Genomic DNA, 14682 nt, shown 5'->3' with positions numbered 1-14682 from the left:
CTGAGCCTCTTCAAGTTAAACCGTGAGACTGCCAGCGTGATGAAATATCTTCCCTAAACTGCATGGATTATGTTCTGCAGCGATAATATAATAGCAATACAGGCAGCATACAGTATGAACATATCACAAGATCAATATGACTGTAATCAATTTGTATACCTACACTGACAGCTGTGTCAAAGAGAATATTTACGTCAAATCGATTCGCCTATTTACAGCTTCAACCATAAGCCAATCACTATTCATAGAGATTCACTTCCATTGCTGTTCACATGGCAGTGCAATAATTAATTTAATACAAAAACAGAAATACTATGGGACGTATAGATGTCATTTAGATATATTATGACAACAATATACAATAATTAAAAACATGTTCTACAAATATTCCAACATGCTGGAATAGAGAAATCAGTTACAGGAAAGAACTTCTTTTTTTATGTTAAATAATACTTTCAGTAATTGCACTGCTGATATAATTTCATGACGCAAGAGCTTTTAATATTTGATTAAATAATGTATTTGTTTTCATGAATTTAAGGAACATAAACATATTCCTGCAAAATCTTTTTATCATGTTTAGGATGTTCTGATTTAAACTTTATTTGAAGATAATATTAACCATATAAGTTTAAAATTAACTTAATACAAAATTGCTTCTCCCACTATCTTCAAGAGGTGTGCCCAATGTTCAAGTATGTCTTCTAAAGCTTCCTGTCGGTGACAATACAAAGGTGTGCAACAATCATACTTATTTAGCAATTAGGGTCATTATACCAAGTGTCAGGCCCATCAGCCTTCGTGTCAGGGGTCACCTAATCCATTTCAACTAATTTATTGTTGCTATAGCAATTCTCCTACCCAGTAGCACTGATTCAATAATAATGACCAATCCGATTGAATCATTGATTGGAGTGTGTGATGTGATGCACACTTCTATGAGGGACTTATGAAAACCATTAATAAACAAAGATACTGGTAATTAACAAAACAGTTTCATCATTTTTTAATGACAAAATTAATTTTGAATCAATTCATTTATACATCTTTGTATTATCCTCAAGTAAAAACTCTCTCAATTTAATAGTGTATTCTTAATGTAAGACAGCAGTCATGGTCCTATTTCTTGCAATATATTCAAGTAAAGAGTGATGAACCTAAAAATTATAATAAATTAATATTCATTCAACCAGCTGATGAAAGATCCATTGTAAAACAATGTTTGCTATGTGGTAACACTGTGTCTGTTAGAATGCATCACATATATTATCCAATAACAGAAAAAAGGATAGTTTTTGCAACATTGTAACTCACCAAAAGGATGTTATACGGGATAACCCACCAGCTATTTCGCGGGGTTTTCATGCCTGCTGGAGTAATGTTGAATTTATCAGATGTGTATTGCTTAAAGTTGTTTCAAGTTCCATGTGGATGTCAAGCTTTCAACATAAGATAAGCTTTCTCAAAGGAAGACGTTTTTGGCAAGAAAAAGTAAACATTGGCTTAGACAAGGACAACAACCAGAACGTGAACGATCCTAGATCGAGACATGTATTCAATTCATTGTCTGAGGGAGAGATGCTATAAATAGCACTCCGCATGAAATACCTCTCGCGATCGCGTGGGGGAGTTGTACATTTCACTGAAAATCGTGCAAATAACGGTACATTTAACTGAAACGGACGTCACCGAGCAAATCCTTGATAACTTGTGCACGTGTAGTTAGGGAATAAACGTGTGAAATACGCATCTCTTTAGCGTAATAAGCTGTCAAACAGTGCAATCTTGACGCATATTCACCCGAGGTCAAGACAACCATATTGAAATAGAGGTAAACAGTGGCCGATGATAGTTAGAAAAATTTCTCGGAACAACACGTATTCTGAAGGCAATATACAGGTAGTTTGTACACAGGACGAACAGGGGGTATAGTATTTACCTTTGCAGTTCTGCAATGTCACAAGAAGGCGATCTATTCCTGAACAAAACTCGACCCAGCTCTCTCTCGCTCCCAATGCAAATCGATCCTTACCGAGGCCAGACTGAGCGATCACGTGACCAGCCCAGTGGATTTCCCTCTCGCGCTAAGCAGCACGTTTCTCTGTTCATATAATCATGTCAGTCATACTGATCGCTCGTGAAAAGATAAGTATTGAAAATTCCTCTAACAAAGGCTAAGGCAGAAATGTGAAATTTAAAATGTTAGCATAAACCAATTAAATAACCAAATTCTACAATAAAATAGCTGATATGATTATTAATATCGTTTTGTCAGGGACGGGTTAGTTTTGAAACTGTTTTGATTCCTCTTCAAGATTACTGTCATGGTTAAGTAAATAATATCAAATAGTTCAAATATGAATATTTTTTTAAACTTTATCAAATTATGCAGTTTTATCCTAAACCAACTTTTGTCACAGTGCCTGCTGTTGATCGATCGTTGTCGGATTGGCAATGTTTTGATTACACAAAGGCGATAAATTAAACAGAGACATATCATTACGTAGTCTCAGAATTTAAACTTGTTATTATCTGGCGTCCCGAAATAAAAAAAAATTGAACAAGGGGAATTATGCAGTTTTATCCTAAACCAACTTTTGTCACAGTGCCTGCTGTTGATCGATCGTTGTCGGATTGGCAATGTTTTGATTACACAAAGGCGATAAATTAAACAGAGACATATCATTACGTAGTCTCAGAATTTAAACTTGTTATTATCTGGCGTCCCGAAATAAAAAAAAATTGAACAAGGGGAATTTTGTGCATTAATATCACTGTTATTCACGCAAAAGCATAATATTGTACAATGTATTATAAAACCTAGACACACAAACTGAAAAGTTATGTTCTTTATACCCGTGAGCATCAACTGTACATAATCCTTATCATAACAAATTCAAGTATGAAAACACGTGGCAATATTGTACCAACTATCTTAAAATAGAGATTTAAAACTGAGGTCAAAAGAAAGTATACCGTGTTTGTGTTTTCATGTAATTTAAAAGTGAAAGAATTGTTGTTAAATTTGATTATGTTTATTTAACCATTACACATTCTTTCAAAGGTTTGTAAAAAATAATATTTTGCTGGGTAATTTTTTGTAAACATAATTGGTTTGAATGGGGTAAAAAAAATAATTTCAAACCAAAAGATCCCTACCATGACAGAAATGTTGTAAATGTGTGCACAAAAAGCAACTTTATTGGGTTTTTTCAAAGATAAGATGTCTAACATACCCATCAGCAGTTGTGTATTATGCGTTTTTTTTAAATTTTCAATGTTTTAAATCAAATCTAAAAATAAAATCACGTTGAAGTATTCTTTAGATGCTGACTAAACGCCAGTACAGTTCATTTTGTTTGATACAAAACCGATAACATAAAATATTTTCAATTGAAAATCAAACATATCATAAAATCAATTGAGAGGTATGGTTTCTTTCACTCCTTAGTTTATATTGTATATTTGAAATACACAACGACAGTATGTAGGCCTTTCAGTCCCCCTATCTCGAAGTTTGGTTGTTTCGAAGCCTTCACTGACCCCACATAATAACAGTGGCGCATCCCTTCACGGTGGCTCCTCGATTTACCGCCTATACCCTCGTGTAACACCAAATTTTTGAGAACACAATAAGATACATTACTGATGTATACAGTCTCCAAAAGCACGATATAGATAAATAATATATTAATAATATACTCATGCACAGGTGGTTCGTGAAAGAATTCAATACCCAAACATTTAATGGAGGGTTTACGGTAGCTATATGCAAAAACTATAAATCTATATCACGTCGAGCATACATTTCTTTAGCTACTGTTCTAACGCAGCACGGTAGGTAAATATTTTAATGATAAACCCATACACAGGAGGTTCACGGGGAAAATAAACGTTTAAGCTTTTAATGGGGGATTTGCGGTAGCTATTCGCAAAAATTACATATCCATATCATGCTGTGATTATACATTTCTTTAGCTATACTCTTCTAACGTAACTTAAATTCGTTGTAAAGAAGGCTTCTGTCTGCATATCCACGGCAGTAACCGAAACGTATCTTCGTGCGTTCTAATATAATTTAAATACGGACATATGTCGACAATGCCATCAGCCTCATACAACGCGGATGTCCGTTTTGTTCAGCTGTTGCCTATCATGTGTTGATATTTGTGCAGGCGGAGTTATGATACCAACAGGGCCCATCCCATGACAGTCTATGTAAAATTGAGTAAACGAATCTACATGTAAAAGCGGTTATTTTCGGTAAATGTCAGACATGTTTTGTTGGACTTTACTGATTCCCGAATTCGTTATGACATATATACACTAACGTATGAGAGATTGAGCTTGTAGACTGTGGAAATTATTTCGCAATTGTTGCTTAATTTTGTCAGTATTTGTATTTTTATATAGTTGAAGTGATATACAAATATGAAACAAACAAGGCATTTTCAACTATTTGTCACAACTATTTTAAAATAAAATATCAGGTACAAGCAACTTTAATTACGAATTTGTCAAGGGGCGATTTTTTACAACGCGCGTGCCTCCAAGCGTCACATACGATCCGACGTAAGGACAGACACAACTCATTTCACACCTGCTTCAGAATTTTATTGATCAACATGCACGCACCTGAGGGGATAGCGTCTTACCTGCTGGACAGGTAACGATACAGGTGTTTGCTGATCACCTGTGTAACAACCAAAACACGAACTGACGAGCCCCGTCCATTATCACGTTACCGTGGGGAAGAGTTGGTCGAGGGCTGAACGAAGAAGGGGATTAATCTACCCTGTTAATAAATTTGAGTTGATAAATCCTGAATTACGTCGCTATGATTAATAATTCATAAATATCAAGGAACCTCGAACCATAATTTTCAAGCAAGAACATGGATATTCAGGCTTCTGTATTGCAGAAGAGCGGCATTTATATAGCTTTAGCCTGTTCATGTACCCTCTGTTACTTTTCTTGTTAATGTAACGAGATACTACTCAATTTACATCACGCACATTTCCAGTTTTTGTTTTTAAATGTGCTAAAGGAATATCATTGAATTCATATTTGTCCGTTTGAAGATCAAAGTAGGCAAAGAGATTAAGTAATAATTGTTAAAAGAATAAGATTTAATTTATTTTTCGGTTACAACATCAAATAAGTAAAGCTAGCGAATAAAAACTGTTAACACGAATAATATTGATTATTTGATTTCCGTTTGAAGATCAAAATGAGTAAAGCTACTGAATAAAAGTTGATTTTTTTTATAATATTGAACATTTGAAGATTTAAATAAGTACAATAAATACGTGGGTTTTTTTTCAAATATTGTGCGTACTGTGTATCATTGTTGTTTGTTTACATGTATTTCCCATCGAGTTTTTCGGGTGGAGAGGACGTTACTAATATACCGTGACAACCTGTGGTTTCATACGGCAGAAATGTATCCCCGTAATGCGACCAAGTCTGACCTTTCTAGCAGCCCACATAAAGTTTGACGCCGTGGTTGGGATGAGCGCTTCGCGTGACACCTTTCACTGAAAGACAATTGGTAACATCCGCCTGGCCCCCTGAGCTCAATGCATGGATTATATACTTAGTGTTGACCCCGGGGATATACAACTGAGAAATGAATCTAAAACATTTGACTGTACAAATGTCAAGTGTCTGCCTCTTTATTCGGCTGCCATGTCGCCGGACTAATGACCGATGGTGTGTTTTATACGACGACCCAATTTCAAGTAAAAAAAGGATTCGCGGATACACAGCATTTCAGGCAAATTAAGGAGTTGTGTAATAAATAAAAATGATAGAGGTACGGCAATTGCAGTATATATGAATACATATCATTATCATATATATATATATAATCATCCAGTACAATAGTCCTTTGAATCAGTCAAACATTCAGTCAATCATTTCGCAGCGACAATATATTTACCGATATAGTGACAGAATTTTTCCATTCAGAAAAGTGAACATAACATTCAATACTGTACAAATTAGATAGATGACAGAAAAATAATCAAATCATATAATAATATGATAAATATTTACTGTAATTAAACATTTTTACAATTTCACAACAAAGAAACACACGAACAACAAAACCGAAAAAACACACATGCACAAACCCACTTTTATCCAGACAAATTTATCGATACATCGCAAGAGGTGCACACACGTTTTATCAGCTCTGTCGGGACCCAACCATTATTTATTACAGGGTGGTTGGGTCACAGGTTATTGATGAACTAATTTACAGAAAATTATGCCCCTCCCCTAAAGCTTGTCATATTAAGGATGACCCTCCCCATGCCATTGTAAATTGTATTCATGAGCTTCCCTGAAAAAAACCAAAATGCAAGAGCTCTTTTATTTCATTAAAAATTGTCCGCTTTTTCACGATCCTTCATTGGCCTTAACATGCTATAATATTAAGTACTGTTTTCCCAGAATTTTTTTTATCTAGGAATAATGCAATAATGAATGCATAATGTACTGTCGGCAAATAACAACAATTACTGTGGAATAATGTCAAGGTTAAAACAGAGACCATTTTATTTTCTATTTTATGGTCTTTGGTTAAAATACCAAGTTACTATAAGCACGAGTAATTCGCATGTTTGGAGAAAAATGGATAAAAGCGCCTATCGATCGCAAAACCAGTAGTAATGATATTCCAACAAACCGGAAACTGTTGTAAAATTAAACAACCGACGAAGACATCGTGGAGGTCTGCACGTAGGTTGTAAAAGTTTGTTTACCTTTATGCCAGATTTCCCGCGCTTTTCCTCACAATTTACAGGTAAACATGCAGAAGTGAACTTTGGATGACCCGTGACGTAATCACGAGTGTGTAAACAGCAGACATCACTCGGCCCGACTCGGCAATAACCGTAACGTGAGGAGATGGGGTATGCGGGTTTACAGGAAGGGATCTCGGAAGGGTCTAAGTTACACGTATACCATTACAGGTCAACAATCTTTTGTTCGATGTTTTGAAAATGTAACTTTGAATAATTTTAAAGAGTTTAGTGGGTTTGTAATTCTTGATTTCACAGATCACGTGAAATGTTTTTGTCCCCAGTATGTGACAAAACTCGACACAAATAGTTTTTGCTGCTACGAAAACCAATTTTGATGCTAAATCATTCAATCCATTACATAACAATATATAACAAACTTGGAAACAGATTTCAAGTCAAAACGGTGATAGAAAGTCAAATACACTGTGATGTACCTACCCTATTTCAGTATACGATCTAACTTAACTGTAATTTTGATAGAAACAAACAACTCAATTTAAATTGAAAAGGAGCCCCAGTTAGATGGGAGATTGAACCTGTGGAAATCTAGACTTGCTTCATTTTGGGCTATAGCATTATAATATAGTCAGGGCAAGGCGGAAGGGAAATTAATATGGCACAGGTAATGTGAGACAGACTTTTTTTCCAAAGATTAGACTTGCCAGTCATACCTCTGAGTGAGTATGATTTTGCGCCGCTTTCAGTAATAATTCACCCATAGCATAACAGGAAACAACAACACTAGGCTCCGCCCTTGGAATGCAACGTAAACATAAAAATGTTAAAGTGCACGCGTGAGTATATTGTATTTTTTCATATGTGCAAATCTACATTTACACTCCCTATGATGAATACACATACACACACACACACACACACACACACACACACACACACACACACTGACTGTTCTTTTTCATATTGGGAGCAACATGACTCTGTATCATTTGCCGAAGGTTGGACAATTTTAAGGCGGAGAGAATGCAAGTCTGTGTGGGACGTTATATTGTCAGTATGTTACTTGTCTATTAAATACAACAATTATTTATAAACTGCTTCCATGATGCCATTTGATACTAACATTATAAGTAATGGAAATACTTTCATATTGTGGTTAAATTGGTGTAATTTATTACGATTCCCTTAGCTCAGGATCTTAGTCTTCATCACCGCATGTGTATTGTTCATGGGTTGATTCGAGGTGAACAATTATTCGAGATGAACCTTGTTCGAGAAAAGAAACATTCGATTAATGGTGGTTTATGAAAATGTGTTTAGAGACAATGCATTGTGGTAATATACCAACAGTTTGAAAACATGCAAACAATTGTTCCTAGATACGCGCTGATTAGGACCACTGATGTAGGTTCCCAGCAACTTACGCTTGTCGTAAGAGGCGACTGAATGGGCCGGATAGTCAGGCTCGCTGACTTGGTTGATTGCATGTCATCGTTTCTAAGTGCGCATGCGTGGATCGATGCTCATGATGTCAATCACTGGATTGCTTGGGCAGGACTAGATTATTTACAGACCGCCGTCACATAACTGGAATAGTGCTGAGCGCGGCGTTAAACACACACAAACACGCACACACACACGCACGCACGCACACACACACACACACACACACACACGTTTACCACATGCATTACTCCAATTCATGATGTAAACAGTAATATTGTTCAAACACCACTCACTCATTTCAAACAATGCACTTATGCATGGTAAACAACATTTTACCGCATGCATTATTTATATTTATCTCTTTTCGTCAATAGTTTATCTCATTTATGAAACAATTTATCTCATTTTGTAAAGAAATATTGTAATTAAAAAAATAAGGAGGAAGGAACTCACAAACAAACGAAACAAAGAACACAAGATGATCTGATATAATTATTATACAATTTACGTTATTCCTAATTATCGGCTCGGGTTTACTTTATAGTAGGAACTATATTTTAAGAAGATGTTAAAATCATTGATGCGCATGAAAAAGTTCGTACTGGAAGAACCCTAACGCCCGGTCGTTAGCTGGAGTGGTGAAAGGAAAAGTCATACATGCACAGTCAAGAGCGTACAATGACCTCTTAAGGCAGATGCTGTATTTTGTTTCGTTTAAACGTTTTTCCTTTTTAGCAAACAAGCCTGATTTAAAACTTAAAAAAACGAAGAGGATATGACCAAAAAACGAAAAGGTAGACACCATTCGATTAGACACTATTATCTTATTCCGCATGTCAGGTGATATTCCGTGTCTGTCAGCATTATCAACGCTTATGTCGAACGTGACATTTTGCACGTGCTGTCCCTTGTAATCACGCGAGAGGAATCGTGGCAGACATCTTGTTTATCTTGACCTCTGACCTGTCGTCTGCTCGCCGGCTGGAATTGAAAATATTCCTACGCGCCGGCTGATTTCTTTCCGCCATATGTATAAATCTGTTTGAAATGTGAAAAATAAACGATGCTTTGATTTAAAAGGAAAAATAGCTGGGTTTACACTTCTGGTGTATATTTACTTTTCCAGATGCATTTATGTTGGCCTGGATTTTTTCTATTTGTTTATTCCGTTCAAAATACACATATATCTTGTTAGCGTTTGATATGTAAGTGTACCGAGGTTTTGGGAAGTAATAAGTTATCTTGTTTAACTTTTCCTGTCTGATATGTGAGAATTGTTCTCAGAACAGTCCTTTTACACAATGCATTTCAATCAAATCTGGGTGACATTGATTATTTGATTGTCAGATTAATTGTAATATCTGGGATTTGATAAAAACATAAATTGTACCAACTATCAATCACTTATCTATACTACCTATATATCTTAAAGTCTATCAAACCATTCACCTCGGACACCTCAGTACCTTGTTTACCATTTAAAACTAAGTTTGAAATCAACGCTTCTCTCGTAACAGTCTCATGTCAGCGGGAAAACACAGTCAAACTGTGGTGTTGCAGGTCTTAGTCAAGCTAGAGTTATCTCCCCTTCTATTTCAATATTTTACTCGCGCTTCTCCTAATTTTCTCTTCAACACCCAGGGGGCTGTTGATGGAGTATGAAGATGGTACGTGCATTTGCCATGAACAAAACCCAGGTCACCTAATCCTATGACCTTTCTTTTATCAAACACATCACGTGCCAACAACTGTGAGTCACTACCTATGCTTGTATTACTTTCGTGACTCTACTGACGCTCCGGGTAACTTCCATACATACAGACTAAATATTAACTTTTATTTTAAAAAGAACCAACAACTTGCGATCTGGAGCAAAAGGGAAGATTCACTGTTGTACATCTACTGGTCTGATGTAACTTGTACCTTTCTGTATTTCTCTTCCGCGGAAGCCAAACTCTATTTTAAAAAAGTACTTCTATATCAGTCATTGTCGTAGGCATTTTAAAATAATAATATGTGCAGTTACAAGCATCATGATGCAGATTTGCGGTTATTACAAAATCCAACGTAAAGGTAGAAAATAGGGCTGGGACGAGTCCAAATTTACTACCCGGGTACCCGACACCCTATTATCCGGCCCTACCCGGATACCCGCTATAGGTCTCAAGAGTTGGGTACAAAATGTCAGAATGGGAATCGTTTTACCGCAGCCCTGGGAAAAACTATTATATACACGATGTATACACTGCAGTTGATAGACGCCTTATCCTTACTCGAACATATAAAAGTCAGAACAAATGCCTGCATTGTGAGAAAGAAATGTGAACATTATAGCTATACTTTCTTGTAGTGTAACCATTGATTTTTATTGTTAATGTCATGTTATCGTAAACAGTATGTCACGTGACTAACCACGGGTCCGACTCAAGACCCACGCGACCTGAGTATCCGAGTTGCCCGTCCCAGCCCTAGTAGAAAACACGATAGAAATCGACTGAGAATATGTAATTCAAGTTTTAGGGACCACAGCAAGCTTTAACATTCGATCCGGACCCCCTGGACCCTGACCTCTGGATCCGCCTATGCAAGCCTGTACAACCAAAAAGCCTGGCGCTGGCAAAGATCGATTTACAGATCGGTAAAAATGTAAAATTTCTTTGAGAGGCATTCAGAAGCTGGAGCAGAGAGTAAGTACTAATGTAAGTACTAAATGTGTGCAAAGAAAGCACTTTTATTGATTTTCAAAGATAGGATGTCTTTAAAAAGTTTTAAATTAAAATATTTAAAAACAATTAAAACCGTGCATAAGTATTTCTTTGAGTGACGAAGGGCCAGTACAGTACAATATCGCTAACTTAAGACATTTTCAATTGCAAATCAAACATAAATTATTATGATAAAATCAACTGAGAGGTATAGTTTCTGTGGCCCCTCAGTTTATTTGCCTATCTAGATTTCCACAACAACAACAACAACAACAAAACATTACATGTATATTGTTTGTTTCTGACGGAGATGGGACACACGTATGCTCCTACATGACGTGTCAAAGGATTGACCGATAATACGAGGGCTGGTAAAAAAGTCCTAAGCCTAACCAAAAAAAACAACAATTGTGAAAGTGTTTTTAATTTTATTTTTCAACATAATCTCCCCGCTTTTCAATACACTTCTCATATCGATGGTGAAGTTTTTCAATTCCAGTCAGGAAGAAGTTTTCTGAAGCCACCCTGAAAAACCCATTCACGGCAGCTTTGAGGTCATCGTTGTCGTCATAACGCTTTCCACGAAGGTGTTCTTTCAGTTTAGGAAATCACTTGGTGCCAGGTCTGGCGAGTACAGAGGGTGAGGAAGCTCTTCGAACCCACATTGTCGCACATTAGCCTTTGCAAGTCGAGAGGTGTGAGAAGAGGTATCGTCATGAAGTAGTAGAACTCCGGCTACGTTTTGACTCGAGATCATAGTGGTAGACCCATATTTCATCACCCGTTACTAATCTCTTTTTGAATTTGACGAAATCTTGCTCAATTAGCTTCATTTTTTTTCTGGCAGTGTCAGTTCTTATTTCCTTAAGATAAAAATTTAGAAACTTTCGCACCCAACGAGCAGATATCTTGTTCATCTGTAAATGTTCATGAATAATGGCTTAGACCCATGTCTTCCTCATGTTCAGCAATGGTAATACGTCAATCTGACAGTATAAGTAAATACATCTCTTTGATTGAATCTTTATTGATGGAAGTTGAGGGACGTCCAGACCTGGGATCATCGTCAAGGCTTGTTTTCCCAGCCTTAAACACAGCCACCCAACGTTTAACAGTAGAATAGCTAGGGCGCTTATATATCAACACCAAGTTCATCAATCAGACGTGAAAAGAAATGATTTTTGTCAGACATTACAAAAATCACAGTGTCTCTTACGATGGTTACATTCTTTCGACACTTTTGTTCTTGATCTAATTTTAATACAAAGTTGCAGGGAATGTCTTAAATGTGGATAGAGATGCAGTACATTATAAAGAACATGCATTTGTAACCGTGTTTGAATTTTATGGTTCCGTGAAAGATCTGGCTTCTGTGCTATTCTATCTCTCTAAATGCTTTGTTCCTTCTCTAACAGACGTCTGATTACAAGAGCTCGCCAAGCGGCTTTAGTTGGGAATGAATCACTATCAGTATAATCTTTCATATAGTTGTCTAAATGATACCCTTTAGCAATATATAGAAGGATGCTGCAAATGCTAACTGGACGACTAAATATTGACGATAACGTTTGTAGCAATGTGAAGACAACATTGATCCTCTGTTATTGAGTTACAATCGTTATTAGAGAGCCTTCCTAATAATTGTAATTAACATTTATCTATGTAGCCATTCATTGACCATATTCCCAAGTTAGAAATAGAGGAACCGGTAGAATGTCTTTGACCAAACCCTTGTTATTGACGAGCAAAGTAAATTCTACCATTTCTACCAAGTTCTTCACCGTATAAGGCTGGTAACAATTCACATCCATAAATGCTCCCAAACATCCAAAACGAACGTAAATCATTATATCCGTTTTTTACAACTGAAGTTTTTTACAACCAGAAGTCACATCGAACACGTTTCTATATTCATGTGGCTGAAAACCGATTGGATATTATTAATCTATATGGATATTGACGGATATTGTCTTTATGTTTATCAAAAACGTGTATATTTCTTTGTTCATGCAAGCATTAACGAACGTCAGCTGCGAAAACACCCCCTTCGTCCTCACTGAGATTGATTTCCACTTTTTAAAGAAAGAGGACACAAGTAGTTAAATGGTTTCAGGCGCCGTAATTGGTTCTGCAGAGCCGCGTCCCTTAGTTGCCCCTGATTATGACCTTTGAAGTTCCGCTCCATCAAATCAGAATCAGTTGTTCGTTCAGCCGCAAAGGTTTTGTGTTCAGTGAGAATTTCGCCAGCTCTGATTGAACGATCATTATTGGGGAAAATATATATCTTTTTTAAATATACATCTATCCAGTAACTTAACCTAGACATGTTTTTCAATATTTAGCGTTGTCTTTTTAAATATGATGATTTATTCCGAATGTGACTACAGGTATTGGCAAGCAGGTGGCATTTGGTGCAGAACAGGAGACGGTGTGATTTGCATCCTGTACTCGGAAATAGAGCTGACTAAGCTGGCCAGAATGTATGATTGTATTACAGATTTGACGCCAGGCTGTGCATACATGTACATGTAATGGCTGTTGAATGCCTAGTTATTCAAAAAAGGTATAATATTACTATAGACGTCTATTGGTTAAAGGTTTGGTGGAGTGTGACATTGTGCTCGTAGCTTCACCAATGTACTTATGTTTAATGCCTGCGAACTTCCTCAATTTGGATCTTCCTTCCCACTTAAATTAACACGCTGTGACACGCTTGAAATATTACCTAAAGCCCAAGAGAAGCAGGCCCTACCACATGGTCTGTCAAAACAAGACGTTCAATTGAGAAACTGTATACCTCCGGGTCACTTCAGAAAATAATGTGTATGAAATACTAATTATGCACTGTTGCCTAGGCGATAGAGAGAGGACATGACCAGAATCAGCATAAAATATTGATTATTGCCAACAGTTATGTAAACTGCCCCAAGAGAGAATTCGGTCTCTTTGAACTGTATCTCAATTATGTCTCGGCTTACTATCTACTTATTAACTTGGGGAAAATGGACAAAGTTTCACAAATATTTCATGTTACATACCATATATTAAGGATTAAAAATAGGGAAAATTAGAAACTTACAGACCATGTTTAAGTATCTATAACCTGCCATGGGTCAAATCAATAGTATCGGACATAATCCGGCACCAGGATCCTGTGCTGGTCAGATAGAGTAAAGCAAACACATATAAGGCGTTAATACCTTCATCTGTTTCTACAGCTATTTGCCATCCACCAATCAAATCACGCGTTCCATGTATATATTCATGGCATACTAGCAACGTGTAAGCTATTATTCTTACTTAAATTCCCTCATAAACATCTTTATCATTTTTGCTTCGGTCAAACTAAATGATATATTTCTGTCGAGATGGCGCCACAAAAGTTCACAATAACAACTTTATCGACAGTTAAATCAGTAAATGATATTATCTGTAGTAGCTAGTATAGGTATAAATATGGACGGCAGACAGTCACAAATCATTCTGTGGCTGTCAAATAAACTGATTGTTTATTCCCTTAGGTGTTGTTGTTTGGGCTTGTCGTGTACAGTGGTACCTCTGCTAAGTGAGGTGATTCCCCAACTTTCATCTTATGTTATGATATCACCTTGAATGCGGCGAATCCACGACCAGTTGATCGTTACAGATGCGGGAAGAACTGTGTGCTAAGTAAACTTGGTACAATTAATATGGAAATAAGCGAGTGAAAAACATTAATATACTTATTCAAGAAACTCCTGAAGATCTGGGGTCTTAAGCTACCC

At 36.6% G+C, this 14682-nt stretch overlaps 1 protein-coding gene across 1 annotated transcript in view; it reads right to left on the bottom strand.

The window, feature by feature from the left end:
• The window catches only part of LOC139469843 (methylcytosine dioxygenase TET-like), a 54909-nt gene extending 52882 nt beyond the window's left edge, over nt 1–2027 (bottom strand). Inside the window, exon 1 of the mRNA XM_071252152.1 lies at nt 1940–2027. The gene's annotated coding sequence lies outside the window, so the exon portion shown is untranslated. The remainder of the gene's footprint in view (nt 1–1939) is intronic.
• Between the last annotated feature and the right edge of the window lie 12655 nt (nt 2028–14682).

Source organism: Haliotis cracherodii, unplaced genomic scaffold, assembly GCF_022045235.1.
Source record: "Haliotis cracherodii isolate W230 unplaced genomic scaffold, xgHalCrac1.p SCAF_2, whole genome shotgun sequence".
NCBI lineage: Eukaryota > Metazoa > Mollusca > Gastropoda > Lepetellida > Haliotidae > Haliotis > Haliotis cracherodii.
The sequence above is the reverse complement of the archived record's forward strand: the minus strand, read 5'-3'. Positions and strand labels throughout refer to the sequence as shown.